Source organism: Oncorhynchus clarkii, chromosome 17 (assembly GCF_045791955.1).
Source record: "Oncorhynchus clarkii lewisi isolate Uvic-CL-2024 chromosome 17, UVic_Ocla_1.0, whole genome shotgun sequence".
NCBI classification, from domain to species: domain Eukaryota; kingdom Metazoa; phylum Chordata; class Actinopteri; order Salmoniformes; family Salmonidae; genus Oncorhynchus; species Oncorhynchus clarkii.
The window spans coordinates 65,420,564-65,441,601 of record NC_092163.1 but is presented as its reverse complement, the minus strand read 5'-3'; positions in this window follow the sequence as shown (position 1 = coordinate 65,441,601).

Genomic DNA, 21,038 nt, shown 5'->3' with positions numbered 1-21,038 from the left:
ACTCTAGATTTGGTTTTGGATTGGAGATGTTTGATATGAGTCTGGAAGGAGAGTTTACAGTCTAGCCAGACACCTAGGTACTTATAGATGTCCATATATTCTAGGTCAGAACCATCCAGGGTGGTGATGCTAGTCGGGCATGCGGGTGCAGGCAGCGAACAGTTGAAAAGCAAGCATTTGGTTTTACTAGCGTTTAAGAGCAGTTGGAGGCCACGGAAGGAGTGTTGTATGGCATTGAAGCTCGTTTGGAGGTTAGATAGCACAGTGTCCAAGGAAGGGCCAGAAGTATACAGAATGGTGTCGTCTGCGTAGAGGTGGATCAGGGAATCGCCCGCAGCAAGAGCAACATCATTGATATATACAGAGAAAAGAGTCGGCCAGAGAATTGAACCCTGTGGTACCCCCATATAGACTGCCAGAGGACCGGACAACATGCCCTCCGATTTGACACACTGAACTCTGTCTGCAAAGTAGTTGATGAACCAGGCAAGGCCGTCATTAGAAAAACCGAGGCTATTGAGTCTGCCGATAAGAATATGGTGATTGACAGAGTCGAAAGCCTTGGCCAGGTCGATGAAGACGGCTGCACAGTACTGTCTTTTATCAATGGCGGTTATAATATCGTTTAATGCTGAGGTGCACCCGTGACTGGCTCGGAAACCGGATTGCACAGCGGAGAAGGTACAGTGGGATTCGAGATGGTCAGTGATCTGTTTGTTAACTTGGCTTTCGAAGACCTTAGATAGGCAGGGCAGGATGGATATAGGTCTGTAACAGTTTGGGTCCAGGGTGTATCCCCCTTTGAAGAGGGGGATGACCGAGGCAGCTTTCCAATCCTTGGGGATCTCCAAAGCTAGATGGGGGGCGATCAACTCACAGATGATGTCAAGGGCACAGTTGGGAGCCGAGGGGGGTCGGTAGCAGGCGACAACAGTGAGAGACTTATTTCTGGAGAGATTAATTTTTAAAATTAGAAGTTCGAACTGTTTGGGTATGGACCTGGAAAGTATGACATTACTTTGCAGGCTATCTCTGCAACCCCTCCCCCTTTGGCAGTTCTATCTTGACGTAAAATGTTATAGTTGGGTATGGAAATCTCAGAATTTTTGGTGGCCTTCCTAAGCCAGGATTCAAACACGGCAAGGACATCAGGGTTGGCAGAGTGTTTTACTCACTGCTTTAGCACAAACTTAGGGAGGAGGCTTCTGATGTTGCCATGCATGAAACCAAGGCTTTTTCGATCACAAAAGTCAACAAATGAGGGTGCCTGGGGACATGCAGGGCCTGGGTTTACCTCCACATCACCCGAGGATCAGAGGAGGAGTAGGATGAGGGTGCGGCTAAAGGCTATCAAAACTGGTCGTCTAGAGCATTGGGGACAAGGAATAAAAGGAGCAGATTTTTGGGTGTGGTAGAATATATTCAGGGCATAATGTGCAGACAGGGGTATGGTGGGGTGCGGGTACAGCGGAGGTAAGCCCAGGCACTGGGTGATGATAAGAGAGGTTGTATCTCTGGACCTGCTGGTTATAATGGGTGAGGTCACTGCATGTGTGGGAGGTGGGACAAAGGAGGTATGAGGAGTGGAACTAGGGGCTCCATTGTAAACTAAAACAATGTTAACTAACCTGAACAACAGTATACAAGGCATATTGATATTTGAGAGAGACATGCAGCAAAGTAATTGCAGGTGTTGATTGGGAGAGCTAGCTAAAACAACAGGTGAGACAACAACAGCTAGTCAGCTAACACAACAACAGCAGGTAAAATGGCGATGACTAGGCAGAGAGGGTCGGATTAACTACACACAGACCCTGAGTTCGCGGCTGGGGCCGACAGATAAAACATAAATAAACAGAGTGGAGTACCGTGATTAATGGACAGTCCAGCAGGCATCAGCTATGTAGCCAAGTGATCATAGTGTCCAGGGGGCAGCAGTAGATGGAACAGGCGATGCTAGCACGCGGCCGTTTTAAAGTTAGTAGCTCAAGGCTAGTAGGTGGGTCTGCTCAGACGAAGGCCGGTTGAAGGCGCAGCGGGTGGAGTATTCGTCGGCAGACCACGGTGCGGCGGGGGCACCGTGTCGACAGAGAATCAAAGCCAGATGGCGAAAGAGGTATTGTAGAAATGTGTTTGCTAGCCGGGAGATGTGCCTGGCTCACGGCTAACTGGTGCTAGCTTTGTGGCAGTGGCGTTAGCCACTATAGCCATTCGGTAGCAGCGGTGATCCGGTTGCCAAGGTCCAGAGTTTACAGCAAGGATCCGGTGGAGTATTGGGCTCTAGCCGTGTATGAGTGGGGTTCGGGTGAACAGCTGAGTAAGCCCGGGAGGTGGGCCTCAGGGATTATGGCAAGAACAGCTCAAATAAGCAAAGAGAAACGACAGTCCATCACTACTTTAAGACATGGTCAGTTAATACGAAAAATTTAAAGAACTTTGAAAGTTTCTTCTAGTGCAGTCACAAAAACCATCAAGAGCTTTGATGAAACGGGCTCTCATGAGGACATGAATGGAAGACCCAGAGTTACCTCTGCTGCAGAGGAGAAGTTCATTAGAGATTGCATCCCAAATAAATGCTTCACAGAGTTCAAGTAACAGACACATTTCAACAAACTGTTCAGAGGAGAATGAGTGAATCAGGCCTTCATGGTCAAATTGCTGCAAAGAAACCACTACTAAAGGACACCAATAAGAAGACGAGACTTGCTTGGACCAAGAAACACGAGCAATGGACATTAGACTGGTGGAAATTTCTCCTTTTGTCTGGAGTCCAAATTTGAGATTTCTGGTTCCAACTTCGTGTCTTTGTGAGATGCAGTGTTGGTGAATGGATGATCTCCACATGTTTTTCCCACCGTAAAGCATGGAGGAGGTGGTTTTATGGTTTGGAGGTGCTCACTGTCTGTGATTTATTTAGATTCAAGGCACACTTAACCAGCATGGCGACCACAGCAGTGATACTCCATCCCATCTGTTTTGGGCTTAGTGGGACTATAATTTGTTTTTCAACAGGACAATGCCCCAACACACCTCCAGGCTGTGTACGGGCTAGTTTACCAAGAAGGAGAGTGATGGAGTGCAGCATCAGATGACCTGGCCTCCACAATCCCCCGATCTCAACCAAATTGAGATGGTTTGTATTTATGAGTAGCTGCTGCCAAAGTGTCCGGCAAAATTAAAGAAGTTATACACATTAAAAAAAAAAAAACATTAAAATACATTAATTACAGAATTCACAACACACTGAGTGTGTGCCCTCAGGCCCATACTCCACTACCACATATCTACAACGCAAAATCCATGTCTACGTGTGTGTTTTGTATGCATGTTGTCATGTGTGTGTATATATGTGTCTGTGCCTATGTTTGTGTTGTTTCACAGTCCCTGCTGTTCCATAGGTGTATTTTTACCTGCTTTTTAAATCCTCTATACCAGGCGGTGTCAGAGGAAGGCCCTAAAAATTGTCAAAGACTCTAGCCACCCTAGTCATAGACTGTTCTCTCTGCTACCTCATGGCAAGCCATACCGGAGCACCAAGTCTAGGTCCAAGAGGCTTCAAAACAGCTTCTACCCAGAGCCATAAGACTCCGGAACAGCTAATCAAATGGCTACCCAGACTATTTGCACCCACCTCCCTACGCTGCTGCAACTCTCTGTTATTATCTATGCATAGCCACTTTAATAACCCTACCTAGATGCAAGAGCACAAAAAAGAGCTTTGAGGACACCTCACCCTGGGTGAACTTGATGGAAGATTTGGGTTTAGATGATGCATAGACACAGCCACCAGAAGCACAGCAACTAATAATAGCACTGCCACCTCATGACACAGCCACCTGAAGCACTGCAACTAGCAACTAGCACTGAAGTGCAACTTGCACTTCAGTGCGAGGATACGCTGCTTTAAAAATAAAATTCCGAGCATGGGCTAACTTGGTCCTGAAGAAAGAGTATATAAGAAGCATGCTTTCAATGGAACAATTGTATCTCTTGACTTCTGATTTCTGAACGAGACATACTGAGACAACTACCCACTACACTCCTCGTGCTGAATATATACACCCCCTAACCACGGTAGATGAATAGCATCGGGGGTGTTACAAAGGGTCTTGATCTCAAACCGTTCTCTTCACTAATCAGTAAATCACAGTACAAACTTCTAGTAGGAGAAACAGATACTGAGTGGTTGGATGAGCCTCAAAGAACATACTCTTTGGGGACCAACCAGGTCAACCTACGTTAAGGTAATTAACCGCTTGTTGTAATACATAAGGCATTAATAGTAGTAAGTGTTTTGATTATTGTTGATGTTATAGATTAAGGACAAAAAATAAACTGAAAAACGTGTAAAACTGTGTGAATTGCAAACATTGAATAAAAAGTAGAAACTAGACCCAAAACCCTAGGGGAGAGAACATCTCTGACACTCCCAATCCAGGGAAACAAGTCTAGTTTCTACACTAAAGACAATACAACGGTTTGGACAGAATAATCATTTTATTGTAACAGGTATCCTCTATATTAATACTCAAGTAGTATTAGTCGACAGACATAGACTGTAAATCGTAACCAAGGTATAGCATACAAAGGGAAAGTGAAAGTAAAGCAAGAGGTACTCTAAGTCTGATTTGATATTATCTAAGATCCCGAAACCACGACGACGGGGGTACCTTAACGGTCCTGTAGCAAAATCCCCTACCGCGACAACCTGCATGTACATAATTACCTCGACAACGGTGCCCCCGCGCATTGACCCATTGACTCTGTACCGGAAACCCTTGTATATAGCCCCACTATTGTTATTTCCTGCTGCGGGATGATGGGACGACTATGCAGCGCCTTGTCACGATCGCAAATTTTAGAGAAACAACAAATGTCGGCACATATAAGTGTCTTATATCGGCTGAAAGCTTAATTCTTGTTAATATAACTGCACTGTCCAATTTACAGTAGCTATTACTGTGTAAAATTGCCATGCTATTGTTTGAGGAGAGCTCCTAACCACAACACTTTTTTTCACCGCGGTAGGGTTTGATAAATTCACCTCTGAAGATGAAATATGTAACTTACTTACATTCTGAAATCTTGCTCTGATTTATCATCCAAAGGGTCCCAGAGATAACACGAAGTGTCGTTTTGTTAGATGAAATCCTTTTTCATATCCTAAAAAGGTCCATATAGCATGCACTATCGATTTTGTATTTCCATTCGTTCAGTTTGCAAAGAAAGGAATCTGTGAAAATCTAACCCTAAACAATGTTTCAACCAGTCAAATCACGTTTGTATTTTTTCCTCAGATCCTAGAATGTAACCAGACTTCACTATATCATTAGGGGTGTAGTATATCCTATAGGACACCCAAATTTGGTCAGAGAGCGACGCCTTCATAGCACACCGATGACGCCGGCGTACTTCACTCGATCGACTGTAACTTTGTCAAATAAGCACCAATCTGGGTCAAACAAAGCTAGCTAGATAGCCAATGAGCTGGGCTTCACATGAAACCCCATATATGTCGCAAAATGTAGCTGCTAACCTTGTGCGACAGCAAGGCTTTTCCTTTTGGATAAAAATTATAAGAATATGGAGCGTTATGAAGTCTTAAACTGGTTGTTTGCAAATGTTGAATTTATAATATGGTTACTAATACTGGAAAAGCTTAATCAACGTCCAAGTATACAGATTTGTCGATATTCTTGCAGAAAAATGGAATGTGAATGTAAATGTCTCCTTTACAATTTGCCCAAGTGTACCTGGGTGACTACAAACAAAAATGTAATGTAGTTTGCTCATACTTCAAGTTATCCGTCTGAAACTTTGCACATACACTGCTGCCATCTTGTGGACACCATCTGAATTGCAACCAGCTTGATGGCTAGATGTGGGACCTTTCTGTTGCCTTAAAATAAAATAAATTGTTTTTTTTCTTTGTATCTTTGTCTTCAACCAGATCTATTGTGTTATATTCTCCTACATTCAATTCACATTTCCAGAAAGTGTTTCCTTCCAAATAGTACCAAGAATATGCATATCCTTCATTCAGGGCCTGAGCGACAGGTAGTTCGATTTGGGTATGTAATTTTTGGTGAAAATTGAAAAAAAGGGAGCTATCCCTAGGAAGCTCTTTAATTATTAGTTTTCCTGATCTCTTACTTTTTTCAAAGTATTTTCTTGAAACTGCATTGTTGGTTAAGGGCTTGTAAGTAAGCATTTCACTGTAAGGTCTACACCTTTTTGTATTCGGTGCATGTGAAAAAATACGATTTGATTCTACTGCTTGCATCAGTTACCTGATGTGGAATAGAGTTCCATGTAGTCATGGCTCTATGTAGTACTTGTGCACCTCCCATTGTCTGTTCTGGACTTATCGACTGTGAAGAGACCTCTGGTGGCATGTCTTGTGGGCTATGCATGGGTGTCCGAGCTGTGTGCTAGTATTTTAAACAGACAGCCTTCAGGCAGATGAACCTGTTATATTACTTCAACAGTATTTAACATTGTCTCTAAGCTTTACAGGAATGTATTTCTTTATATAGACAGCAACACCGCCCCCGTTGGCATTTCTGTCTTTTCGGTAAATAATATAACCATGCATTGCTACCACTGTATCATAAACGGTATTATCTTAGTGAGTTTCAGAGAGACAGAATATGAATGTCATCTGTTACAAGCAAGTTATTGACTTCATGGACCTTGTTTCTCAGGCTGCATATGTTAATATGAGCTAGCACTTTTCTGGGTTGCTTAATTTAAAAAAATGCTTTACTGGGAAGCTTATCATAGGTAGACTTGCTTATGTTATTTATATTGGAGCTGATAATGCAGGGTGAGCTTCACAAAGTGATCTTCCTACTAGGGCACACCGCCTCAGTGCTAACAGTGAAACTCTGGTCCATAGGCTCATGATTACTGCATACAATAGCTGTCGGATCAACAGAGATATCCAGGGCAATTAGGGGGACATAAATTAAGTTACTTACATTGTGTCTGCCAATGACCCTAGGATAAGGTCCATTTGATGCAACATTATGACGACTGAGCTGGTCTTGGGTCATTGATAAGTCATTGTCTTAACGCAGCCTTGAAATGCGTAGACAGAGTCCAGGAGCCAAGATGATTTGGATGGACTCCATCATTCCTGTAGAGTATCTTCTGCTTCCAGAAGGTGTCAAAGCTATCTATAAAAGTGAATCCAGCAGAGCTACAATAATCTTTAAGCCAGATGTGTAATGCCAGTAGCCTGCTGAATCGTTCACACATGCGGACCAACGATGGTACTGGACCTGAAATGATTGGCTGTTTTTTTTAGTCTTGTAATTTGAAAATCAGTTCTTTAAAATATATTTTCAGATGTTCCCGAGCTAGCCCTCCTGATGTCATTTGACCCAACATGGACAACGACAGTGTCAGCTCCTGGCATCTGTCAAAGAACAGTCGGAAGCAGCCTTGTCCTGTACTCATGCTCATGGGTAGCACAGGGTTTTTGTCTTGGAAACCGCGATTTTTCTCACCGTAGACCTGCCTATGATGACAGCTGATGATGTTGAATGGGCCGGTCTCTCAGGCAGCCTCACGGTCTGATGAGGGTGGGAGCTCCGAGGATCTGAACTCGAGGTAGAAGCCATCGGAGAAGGAGATAGAACAGAGGACAAAGACGTAGGTACTTCCGGATCCGATCTTGAATGGGAAGTCCCCAAGGAAGAAGGTGCTGGAACCTTTGGATCTGTTTCAAAGCTGTTTCTGGTCTGTGTCATGTTTGGGCTCAATATCTCCAAGGAGACCTCGTTGCCCACGGAGAGTGACATTTCTCCATGGTTGGTTGGTTGGGCCGAGAACATTTCCGTTCTCCAGGGAAGGGGGAGACCCCTTCGGGGATGGAACCCTGCGGAGCACCGGCCAGTCAGCTGTGGAGAGCTGACACGCGGTGACACTTCCACCAGAGCGGCGTCTGGCTACTGGGGTGGAAGAAAAATAAAATGTAGTCAGGTGTGGATTCCCCAGTAGCTTGTGTAGGTTTGCTACTTGCTTGCTCGTCGGAATGATTACAACACTGATCACACGCAAACACAGTTCACTTTCATAGTAGCCACATACAAACAGCTTGATCATTTTGCTCATTGTAAATATCATTTTCCCATATAAGTGCTCTCCTCCTCTCACTTTTTTCCTTCGCTATTCAGTGCATAACATATCAGCTGTCTGTGATCAGGTGAAAAAACCTTTCCAAGCCAAACCTTCATATCATATCTGCCAACCTCTAACCGTTACACAAAGCCTACCTACATTGTCGTCGCTACTAGCACAAATGGGGTAGTAACAGTCAACAAACAGTTTAGCAGTTACACCAATGGGCCTCTGTGGCAATAAATTAATACAACCGAAAGCTTACCTTGACTTGGAAGAGTACATTATTGTATAGCCATAGCCAGCTAGCTAACATAGGATCCCTCTCCATTTGAGCCGGGTGTTTGAGTAGGCCAAACTAGCTAGCTGCGTGAAAGTAAACAAAAAATACAACGAAATACAGCAAGTTCTCTCTCTTTTGCTTTCTCTCTTTTGCCTCTCCTTCATTTTTAAATAAATACATTTGTTCAAATCTGTTCAACTATTGTCTGTCTCTACTCACCACATTTTCTGTGCTGCAGTGCAGGTAGCTGTAGCTTATGATTTAAGTATTAGATTCATTCTCTGATCCTTTGATTGGGTGGATAACATGTCAGTTCATGCTGCAAGAGCTCTGATAGGTTGGAGGACGTCCTCCGGAAGTTGTCATAATTACTGTGTAAGTCTATGGAAGTGGGTGAGAACCATGAGCCTCCTAGGATTTTGAATTGAAGTCAATGTACCCAGGGTAAGATGGAAACTAGCTGTTCTCAGGCCACACCATGGTGCTAACCTATAGAGTGCTGTTGAGGCTACTGTAGACCTTCATTGCAAACAATGTGTTTTGATCAATTATTTGGTGACCTTGATATATTTAGTATAGTTTTATCACTATTTTTATCCTGTATGTGATCACTCTTACCTATGCCCAGATTTTACCTTTTGATGGCTTTTTGCACCACTCGGAATGAGTATTGAGGCTGAAATGAGGGGGAGATTACTATACACTCATGTCTGTAGCCATGAAGTGCTTTGTAAGGGTGGTCATGGCTCACATCAACACCATTATCCCAGAAACCTTAGACCCACTCCAATTTGCATACCACCCCAACAGATCCACAGATGATGCAATCTCTAATGCACTCCACATTGCTCTTTACCACCTGGACAAAAGGAACACCTATGTGAGAATGCTGTTCATTGACTACAGCTCAGCGTTCAACACCATAGTGCCCTCAAAGCTCATCACTAAGCTAAGGACCCTGGGACTAAACACCTCCCTCTGCAACTGGATCCTGGACTTCCTGACGGGCCACCCCCCCAGATGGTAAGGGAAGGTAACAACACATCCACCATGATGATCCCCAACACAGAGGCCCCTCAAGGGTGCGTGCTCAGTCCCTTCCTGTTCCCTCATGACTGCATGGCCAGGCACGACTCCAACGCTATCATCAAGTTTTCCAATGACACAACAGTGTCAACACAATAGGCCTGATCACCGACAACGACGAGACAGCCTATAGGGAGTTGGTTAGAGACCTTGCCGTGTGGTGCCAGGAGAACAACGTCTCCCTCAACGGGGTCAAGACAAAGCAGATGATTGTGGACTACAGGAAAATAGGAACGAGCACGTCCCCATTCTCATCAACGAGGCTGTAGTGGAGCAGGTTGAGAGCTTCAAGTTCCTTGGTGTCCACATCACCAACAAACTATCAAGGTCCAAGCACACCAAGACAGTTGTGAAGAGGGCACGACAAAGCCTATTCCCTCTTAGAAGACAAAAAAGATTTGGCATGAGTCCTCAGATCCTCAAAAAGTTATGCAGCTGCACCATCGAGAGCATCCTGACTGGTTGCATCACTGCCTGCTATGGCAACTGCTCGGCCACCGACCGCAAGGCACTACAGAGGGTAATGTGTATGGCCCAGTACATCACTGGGGCCAAGCTTCCTGCCATCCAGGACCTCTATACCAGGCGGTGTCAGAGGAGGGCCCTAAAAATTGTCAAAGACTTCAGCCACCCTTGTCATAGACTGTTCTCTCTGCTACCGCAGTAGCGGTATCGGAGTGCCAAGTCTAGGTCCAAAAGACTTCTTAACAGCTTCTACTCCCAAACCATAAGACTCCTGAACAGCGAATCAAATGGCTACCCAAATTATTTGCATTGCCCCCCCACCCTCTTTTATGCTGCTGCTACTCTCTATGATCTATGTATAGTCACTTTAACTCTACCTACATCTACACTACCGTTCAAAAGTTTGGGGTCACTTCAAAATATCCTTGTTTAAAAAAAATAAATACAATTGTCCATTAAAATAACATCTAATTGGGCCTCCCGGGTGGCACAGTGCTCTAAGGCTGTGCTGTGCCACCAGAGACTCTGGGTTCGAGCCCAGGCTCTGTCCCAGCCAACCGGGAGGTCCATGGGGTGATGCACAATTGGCCTAGTGTCGTCCAGGTTAGGGAGGGTTTGGCTGGTAGGGATATCCTCATCGTGCACTAGCGACTAATGTGGCGGGCCGGGCACAGTGCATGCTGACCAGGTCGCTAGGTGTACGGTGTCTCCTCCGACATAGTGGTACGACTGGCTTCCGGGTTGGATGCGTGCTGTGTTAAGAAGCAGTGCGGCTTGGCTGTGTTTCGGAGGACGCATGGCTCTCGACCTTCGTATCTCCTGAGCCTGTACGGGAGTCGTAGCGATGAGACGACAGTAACTACTAACAATTGGATACCATTAAATTATTTCTCAGCCTTTGACTCAGTTGTCAGTTGCATAAAACACTTTTTTCAAAACACTACACACAATTCTCTACCTAAAACACAAAAATCTAACAGGAAGTGACTTGCTTTCCTTTTCCAAACACAACCAATCAAAATGCTACACTTATTCACCAGGTCACACACACACACTCCTCACATGTGCAAACAATAATAGCTTAACTGATCACTAACCAATCACTGCTTTACTGTAGTATAGGCCTATAAATAGGTCAAAGGTCAGATTACCTGTTTTGAACAATGGATGCCAACATGGACAGAGAGCAAGAGGAGTAGGAGGGAGAGGAAGAGGGCAAGGACAAAGAAGAGAAGGAAGGAGAGCCATCTCTAATGAGATTAGGGCAACACTGATCATGTGATCAACCACGGTTTGACCATGAGAGAGGCTGGACTGAGAGTCCAGCCCAACTTGAGTCGATTTACAATGGCATCCATAATTCAAACCTTCAGAAATGAGAACAGGTATGCAACTATTTTAGCATTACAGTAATATACTGTAAAATACGTATGACTGCATAGTATTGCATAAACATTTGTAACTCTAAAACATCCATTTACTGCACTGCATTGAGTGAATGAGGTTGGTTATCATGCTGTACTACATTTTTTTGTACATTGTTTACAGTTCCTATGCTGAACACATACTGTGTTTGAATTCTGTACAGAGTGGAAATTATAAATATGGTTTTGGCCAACAATGCAATTAGGATTCGAGAGATAAGAGAGCATATCTTGAATAATGACACCATATTTAACAAATCAATGCTGTAAGCCTGTCGACCATACAACGCATCCTCCAACGGCACCGAGTGACGATGAAACAACTTTAAAAGTGCCATTTGAGAGAAACTCTGACAGTCAAGAATATGCGACATGACTTTGTAGAGGTATGTATGCAACACTACTTCCAGTACTTCAGACATACCATATTTACTCATCTATATATAATTTTGTCTGTTACAGAGTATTGGAGCAGGATGCCCATGTAATTCGCCATGAATTTATTTATGTGGATGAGGTTGGCTTCAACCTCACCAAAACCAGGTGCCGCAGAAGAAATGTAATAGGACAGAGGGCAATTACCAATATCCCTGGACAGGCTGGGGGTAATATAACTATGTGTGCTGCCATCACTCAAAACGGGGTCCTCCATCACAATGCCACACTGGGTCCGTACAACACCGGCCATATGCTCACTTTTCTGGATGCAATTTACACAGAGGAATTATTCTCAGCCTGGCGCTGGAAAGTGTATGAACGCCAACCCTATGCCCGCATGCCGCTTCTCCAGGCAATGGAGGACACATGTGGGGACATAGAGGTTGCCTTTGTCCAATGTTGGATACGCCATGCTAGGAGATACTTCCCTCCATGTGGGGACATAGAGGGTGCCTCTGTCCAAGGTTGGATACGCCACGCTAGGAGATACTTCCCTCGATGTTTGGCAAGAGAAACGTATATTGTGATGTGGATGAAGTATTGTGGCCAGACCCAGGCCGGAGAAGAGATGAAGCGTGGCTTAGCACTGGTGACTGCCCCCCCCCCCCTACCAATTCCTGGACTGCCCCCCGGGACCCCACAAACACAATTGTGTTCTTTACTGTATTCTAAAGAATATACTTTTGGTTTACATATGTTTATGGTTTTGTTGTATGCTACTGTATACAACAGTAATGTTTGGCCTAATAAATATTTTCTGTTTCTACATTGCATTGGTGTTAACAGTGTACTTGTTACCCCTCTCAGCAGATTCCTTTCACTGTAGAACATTGTATTGGTGTTTACAGTGTACTTGTTACCCCTCTCAGCAGATTCCTTTCACTGTAGAACATTGTATTGGTGTTTACAGTGTACTTGTTACCCCTCTCAGCAGATTCCTTTCACTGTAGAACATTGTATTGAAATGTAGATATAAGCCTATGAAAGACCAAAGAGCTTTAGATTTAGAACAACAGTGTTTACATGGTATATCCAAAAATGTACTATTATGAAGGCAGTGTTTGCCATTTGATGCAAATGCTTCATTCTGACATGTGTTTATGGCATTTTGAATGCAGTGTTACATTTTGAAGGAGATGTGAGGCATTTTGCATTTTGTGTGTGCAGTTTTGGGAATTGTGTGTAGAGATTTGAAAAAAGGAGACAGTTTTGAAAACGTGTGTAAGCAGTTGGAAAAAAACTGTAATGTCAGGGATGTCAATTTCACTCTTACAGAAACACCTACACATACCCCCTCCTTGCTCGCCCACACAAACAAACACGTCATATATGAACACTCTATGTGCTGCAGTAGTGCCACTAATAAAAGAAGAGGGGAAGACATTGACAATCACATCTATTAAGAGGAACCTGCAGTACTGAGGGAGAGAAGGAGAGAGGGGGGGGGCAGAGAGACAGACAGAGAGAGAGAGGGGGGGAGAGAAAAGGGAGCGAGGGGGAGAGAAACACACATAACTATGGAAATATGGCTGTTGACAAGGCTAGTTTGCTTTCAAGAGCTTATTCATTGGATGAGCGTTGATGAAATCTGAATGCCTTTCAAAAAACTATCACAGCAGTATCACATTTTGTCCTGTATTGCTGTATTCTTTAGGAAAATGAGTCCACCATTCCATATGGTTCTCTGTTATCTTGGCCTCTGTGACTGGAGGCAAAGTAGCCTCCCTGACCAGGGTTATAGCGTTAATGGAGACACACAGGACAAGGCCGGAACAGGACTAGAGGCAACACAATAGAGAACCAGGCTTTATGACAGTTCAGATAGACTTCTTGTGAAACAAAAGGACTCTGAAAAGTGGTTTGTTGTCCTTAACATTCTCAGATAACAGCAGTGCGGTGTATGTGACAATAAAACTTGTATTTTTTTGTACGGCGCCCCTGGAGTAAATTAGGGTTAAGTGCGTTACTCAAGGGCATACCAACAGATTTTTCAGCTACCTGCCACCCCAACAATCACAGATTTTTAATAATGATGGAGAGGTTTCACCACCCAGTGGTCCAGAGTGGTGGTACATGCTTCATGAAAAAGTATTTTAGCCACTGGAAATCATAGAACCTGGGATGTTGTCATAGCGTGCATTAAATGTGACTGACTGACCTGTCGCTTGGGTGAAGGCTAGGGTTGTGGTAATCATTACAGCTGTAGAGAAATTGTTATACCAATTTAAGGTTAGTGTTAGGATTGCTGTTATCATTACAGCTGTAGGGAAATTGTAATACCATTCTAAGGTTGGGTTGCGGTTATCGTTACAGCTGTAGGGAAATTCCTGTGGCTTTAGATTCCTTCTCCTTATGGGGACATGATATAAACAAAGACACCAGCGTTTTCTCAGGGATCAGCATGTATTTGTTTTGGTTTGACAGAGGCGTTGGACTTCACCCTAGTCCCGGACTGCTGAAATCATCCTCTGTGCTTATTGGCAAAAAGGCACACTGGAAGTGAAAATGTAAGAGAACAAAAATTAAGAAACGGTGATCTCTAGTGGTGATAGCTGGTCAGTATTCTTGCTGTTCTTGTCTTACATGACAAGAAAGGGGAAAGGGGAAAGGGAATACCTAGTCAGTTGTACAACTGAATGCCTTCAACTGAAATGTGTCTTCTGCATTTAACCCAACCTCTGAATCAGAGAGGTGTGGGGTCTGCCATAATCGACATCCACGTCTTCGGCGCCCGGGTTACAGTGGGTTAACTGCCTTGCTCAGGGACAGAACTACATATTTTTACCTTGTCAGCTCGGGGAGTCTATCCAGCAACATTTAAGTCATGTTGAAAGAGTTTAGTGCTCTTCAAACAACTGTATAAATGAATGGTTACATCAACAGATGCTTAAAAATAAATACTTTCTACTGATATAGAAAAAAATCTTGCTTAAAAATCTTGCTGCTCTTTCATTTTCCAATCATTCAGTCGCTTTGATGGGGTTGACAATGGTTAACTGGTTGGATTTCATAGAAGAAAAATATATATCTTTCTACTACTAGAATTGATGGGTAAATTGATACTTTACTACATTTTCCTTTTCGCATACTTTCCTCTTGTTTGTGACAGTTCGGTCTAAGTCCAGAAGATGTCACTAGTTCTCTTTTATAACAGCATGGGCTTTTGCATTGTTGAAGCTTGGGAGATGGACTGGGTTGCTACAGTATAGTGTGCTCAAATCAACACGTTTGAGTTGCCCTTTTACGTTGTCGTTACTCTAAAACAGGGCTGTTCAATGTCAGTCCTGGAGGGCGAAAACACTTCTGGTTTTCATCCTCTCTTTCTAATAAGAGACTAATTCAGACCTGGGACACAAGGTGAGTGCAATTAACTACCAGGTGGAAACAAAAAACAGAAATGTTTTGGGACTCGATGTACCGGAATTGAGCTACCCTGCTCTAAAACAACTGTAATAATATGAATGCACTTCCAGTAATATAGAGTTGGATAACTGCACAACAGGTAATACAACAACAGCATAAAGGGTAAAAACACAAAGTAAACAACTATGTAACTACTTTGCATGAAACTGCATTGCTGTTATAAAGCTCCAAAACAAAACTCCATGGTATTTCCATGGTACTCTCTACCTCTCTCTCTCTCTCTCTCTCCCTACCTCTCTCTCTCTCTCTCTCTCCCTACCTCTCTCTCTCTCCCTACCTCTCTCTCTCTCTCCCTACCTCTCTCTCTCTCCCTACCTCTCTCTCTCTCCCTCACTCTCTCTCTCTCTCTCCCTCTCTCACTCCCTCTCTCTCCCTACCTCTCTCTCCCTACCTCTCTCCCTCTCTCCCTCTCTCTCCCTACCTCTCTCTCCCTCTCTCTTCCTACCTCTCTCTCCCTACCTCTCTCTCTCGCTCTACCTCTCTCTCTCTCTCTCTCTCTCTCTCTCTCTCTACCTCTCTCTCTCTCTACCTCTCTCTCTCTCTCTCTCTCTACCTCTCTATCTCTCTCTTTCTCTCTCTCTCTCTCTCTCTCTCTCTCTCTCTCTCTCTCTCTCTCTCTCTCTCAATTTAATTCAATTCAAGGGGCTTTATTGGCATGGGAGCATATGTTAACATTGCCAAAGCAAGTGTGGTAGATAATATAAAGTGAAATAAACAATAAAAATGAACAGTAAACATTACACTCACAGAAGTTCCAAAATAATAAATACATTACAAAATGGCATATTGTATACATACAGTGTTGTAACAATGTACAAATGGTTAAAGTACAAAATGGAAAATAAATAAGCATAAATATGGGTTGTATTTACAATAGTGTTTGTTCTTCACTGGTTGACCTTTTCTTGTGGCAATAGGTCACAAATCTTGCTGCTGTGACGGCACACTGTGGTATTTCACCCAGTAGATATGGGAGTTTATCAAAATCGGGTTTGTTTTCTAATTCTTTGTGGATCTGTGTAATCTGAGGGAAAAATGTGTCTCTATGGTCATACATTGGGCAGGATGTTAGGAAGTGCAGCTCAGTTTCCACCTCATTTTGTGGGCAGTGTGCACATAGCCTGTCTTCTCTTGAGAGCCAGGTCTGCCTACGTCGGCCTTTCTCAATAGCAAGGCTATGCTCACTGACTCTGTACATAGTCAAAGCTTTCCTTAAGTTTGGGTAAGTCATAGTGGTCAGGTATTCTGCCACTGTGTACTCTCTGTTTAGGGCCAAATAGCATTCTAGTTTGCTCTGATTTTCTGTTAATTCTTTCCAATGTGTCAAGTAATTATCTTTTTGTTTTCTCGTGATTTGGCTGGGTCTCTCTCTCTCTCATCTCCTATTTGGCAAGTTTGCACTATGTGACACATACGGGCGACGAGCATCACACACAGCATGTGGACCATGCACCTGTGCAACACATGCAGAGCGTAACTCAGCAACGCAATCAGCCCCCCACCACCTACAGCGCAGTGGCTGTTGAGGAGGCTCTTAGCTGACAGGCAGAGACTGACACAGCACCACTGAACCTTACATTATTAATCCACAGGAATCATATTGTAGAGCTCCGCTCTGAAGTTAACATGAGTAGAAAACCTAACTGCGACTCTCACTGAACTGCCAATGCTAATAATCCCCTTCGACAGAGCAGGCATAACTCCATTAGCCTCTGTAGTCTGGTCCAACATAGATCATTCCTGATTGGAGAGATACTTAGGTAGAGGGAGCACTGCTCATTACATGTCCTCATTACTATCCATCCCTGTAAGATCACTTTGCATCCTTCTTTCTTTTGAGATCATCTTTGATACTGTACTTTTCATACACTCTGTTCTTTAATTCTGACATACACTTGCCGTGTCTTTGGCTATGCCGGATTAAGTGATATGACATGCTATTCTATGAAATAATTTCTCTGTAATTAATATTACCTGATTAAGCTAATCAGGTAAATAATTAACTATTTTTTTTGTTATTTTTTTTGTTCACCTTTATTTAACCAGGTAGGCTAGTTGAGAACAAGTTCTCATTTACAACTGTGACCTGGCCAAGATAAAGCATAGCAGTGTGAACAGACAACAACACAGAGTTACACATGGAGTAAACAATAAACAAGTCAATAACACAGTAGAAATAAAAAAATAGTCTATATACATTGTGTGCAAAAGGCATGAGGAGGTAGGCAAATAATTACAATTTTGCAGATTAACACTGGAGTGATAAATGATCAGATGGTCATGTACAGGCAGAGATACAGGTGTGCAAAAGAGCAGAAAAGTAAATAAATATAAACAGCATGGGGATGAGGTAGGTAAATTGGGTGGGCTATTTACCGATGGACTATGTACAGCTGCAGCGATCGGTTAGCTGCTCAGATAGCAGATGTTTGAAGTTGGTGAGGGAGATAAAAGTCTCCAACTTCAGCGATTTTTGCAATTCGTTCCAGTCACAGGCAGCAGAGAACTGGAAGGAAAGGCGGCCAAATGAGGTGTTGGCTTTAGGGATGATCAGTGAGATACACCTGCTGGAGCGCGTGCTACGGGTGGGTGTTGCCATCGTGACCAGTGAACTGAGATAAGGCGGAGCTCGAAAGTCGGGGCACCACGAAATAATGTTCATAGAGCTGTTATCTTCCGAATAAACTCTTAAAGACCTGGTAATCTTTTACATCAATAGCAGTCAATATTTAATCGTCACCTTGTTTAGTCTCATCTGAAAGTGGTAAATTCTTGGTTACTTCAAGAACTCTGGCTAACAAGTTGAATCAGCAATACAAAATTTGGTTTAATTATTTATTTATTATATACCCAATGAATCACACAGAATTACAAACACAGAATGAATCATACATTGATGGACCTATTATGTCATAAAGAAAACTTCCCTGGTGGACGTAACAGATACGACGGCTGGTTACACAAAGAGAGGGAGTTGGGTTTGAATGAAAGAGTGGGAAGACTGAGTAACAAAGGGAGAAGCTATGCTATCGTAAATACAGAATCTTATGCATTCTAAATAACCGCCCATTTGAAAAAGGAGAATGCAATAAATATTTACTCTGAGCTGCGCTTCGTTAGATAGGTCGTCGATGGAAGGCCGGTTTGTCCTTTATGGATCTCTGGTCCTCTGAAGAATGTCTAGTGGTGAACTGGAGCGTGGTAGGATGGATACTCTGTCCATCCTCTCCTAGCCCACGTTTTGCAACTGCTGCTAACTCAACGGCTAAGAGGTATCACTTCTGGAGTGAATAAGAGTTCAAAGTTCATACCAAGTTGCCATACTTTAAGCTCATGCTATTGTAACGGATGTGAAACGGCTAGCTTAGTTAGCGGTGCGCTCTAAATAGCATTTCAATCGGTGACGTCACTTGCTCTGAGACCTTGAAGTACTAGTTCCCCTTGCTCTGCAAGAGTCGCGGCTTTTGTGGAGCGATGGGTAACGATGCTTCATGAGTGACTGTTGTTGATGTGTGCAGAGGGTCCCTGGTTCGCGCGAGGGGACGGATCTGAAGTTATACTGTTACACTATATTCTGGCTGGTATAGGTGAAATTCATCCTTCCGGGGTGTAGGTTGTCACCTTCACATTGAGATTCGATGCTAATTTCGTTAGGTTCTTGTCGTTCAACCAGATCTCACGCTGAGGTTGGCTTAGTTCTTTAGGTGATCTTTGTCCTTTCAACGCAAGTCCTCACGTCTTTGGAACTGAAAGTTACATTTTCGTCAAGTGCTTTATATAGGAGGGGAGAGAAGGCCGTGTTTCATAGTTTATAACCAATGCCTCTTCACATGGGCGGGGCCACTGAGTGAGCAGAGCTATAACCTTATGAAAAACCAATTCTCTCATTTGGAAGCTAAAATGACATTTAATCTTTTCACAAATCATTTCATATTTAAACATTTAAATCGCACAACAATGACATGTGAATCTGATAACTATAATGTGTAGACTTTCCAATATACAGTTTATGTTATCCTATCATTAGTAAGAATGTCTCAGACGCCAACTGATCTAGCATCATATTTATTAAGTACCAACGCATATTTTCAACTGGTTGTATTACCGAAATATGGTTCCTTTCCCCCCACCTTTTGATGTTCCCAGACTCTATATGTTTAACAAAGGCATTTCAAGAGTCCTTCTGTAGTCAAGAGAGAGGAAAGGGAGAAAGCTATTTATGGGGGGGTCATAAACCACACCCACAGGCCAACGTCATGACACACTACATGGACACCTGCTCACCTTAGTGAGGTCGGGCACTGATGTTGGGCGATTAGGCCTGGCTCGCAGTCAGTGTTCCAATTCATCCAAAATATGTTCGATTGCGTTGAGGTCAGGGATCTGCGCAGTCCAGTCAAGTTCTTCCACACTGATATCAGCAAACCATTTCTGTATGGAACCCGCTTTGTGGACGGGGGTATTGTCATGCTGAAACTAGAAAGGGCCTTCCCCAAACTGTTGCCACAAGTTTGGAAGTACAGTATTGTCTCTAGAATGTCATTGTATGCTGTAACATTAAGATTTCCCTTCACTGGACCTAAGGGGCCTAGCCCGAACAATGAAAAACACGATACCATTATTCCTCCTCCACCAAACTTTACAGTTGGCACTATGCATTTGGGCAGGCAGTGTTCTCCTGGCATCCACCAAACCCAAACCCAGATTGCCAGATTGTAAAGCGGGATTCATCACTCCAGAGAACGTGTTTCCACTGCTCCAGAGTCCAATTGCACATGGTGATCTTAGGCTTGTGTGCAGCTATTGGAAACCAATTTCATGAGGCTCCAGAGGAACAGTTATTGTACTGTCGTTGCATCCAGGGGCAGTTTGGAAGTCGGTAGTGAGTGTTGCAACTGAGGACAGACGATTTTTAAGCTCTACGCGCTTCAGCACTCAGCTGTCCCGTTCTGTGAGCTTGTGTGGCCTACGACTTCACAGTTGAGCCGCTGTTGCTCCCAGACGTTTCCACTTAACAGCAGTTACAGTTGACCGGGGCAGCTCTAGCAGGGCAGACATTTGACGAACTGACTTGCTGGTAAGGTGCCATCCAAGGACGATGCCATGTTGAAAGTCACTGAGCTCTTCAGTAAGGCCATTCTACTGCCAATGTTTGGCTATGGAGATTGCATGGCTGTGTGCTCAATTTTTATACACCTGTCAGCAACAGGTGTGGCTGAAATATCCTAATCCACCATCCATCCATTTGAAGGTGTGTCCACATACTTTTGGCTATGTAGTGTATGTCCATTTGTATGTGGAGCAAACCTCCATGCCATACATTTCCATATAAAGATAATGATGCAAGCTCTTTCTAATGCTGGAAGTCTGGGGGTTGATTCTAGATAAGCACAGTCTTCACTGTAGTATCCCTCTGCCATGCAGAAGAACTACAAAGAACCTGACAAAGCTGCACTGTGTCACTGAAGTCAATCAATAAGTCAATCAATAAGACATGCAGTGTGAGTGTGTGCAAGCTTGTGTAGGTGTGTGTGCATGCTTGCGTGAATGTGTGTGTGTTTTTGTGTGCATGAATGTGTGTGTGTTTTTGTGTGCATGCATGTGTGCGAGCATGTGTGTGTGTGTGCAGTGAGTGTGTCTGTGAGTACTTGATGTGTATATCTACAACTATGCCAGCTTTTCCCAAACTCAGTCCTCGGGATCCCAAGGGGTGAACATTTTGTTTTTTGTCCTAGCACTACACAGCGGATTCAAATGATCAACGCTTGATGATTAGTTGATTATTTGAGTCAGCT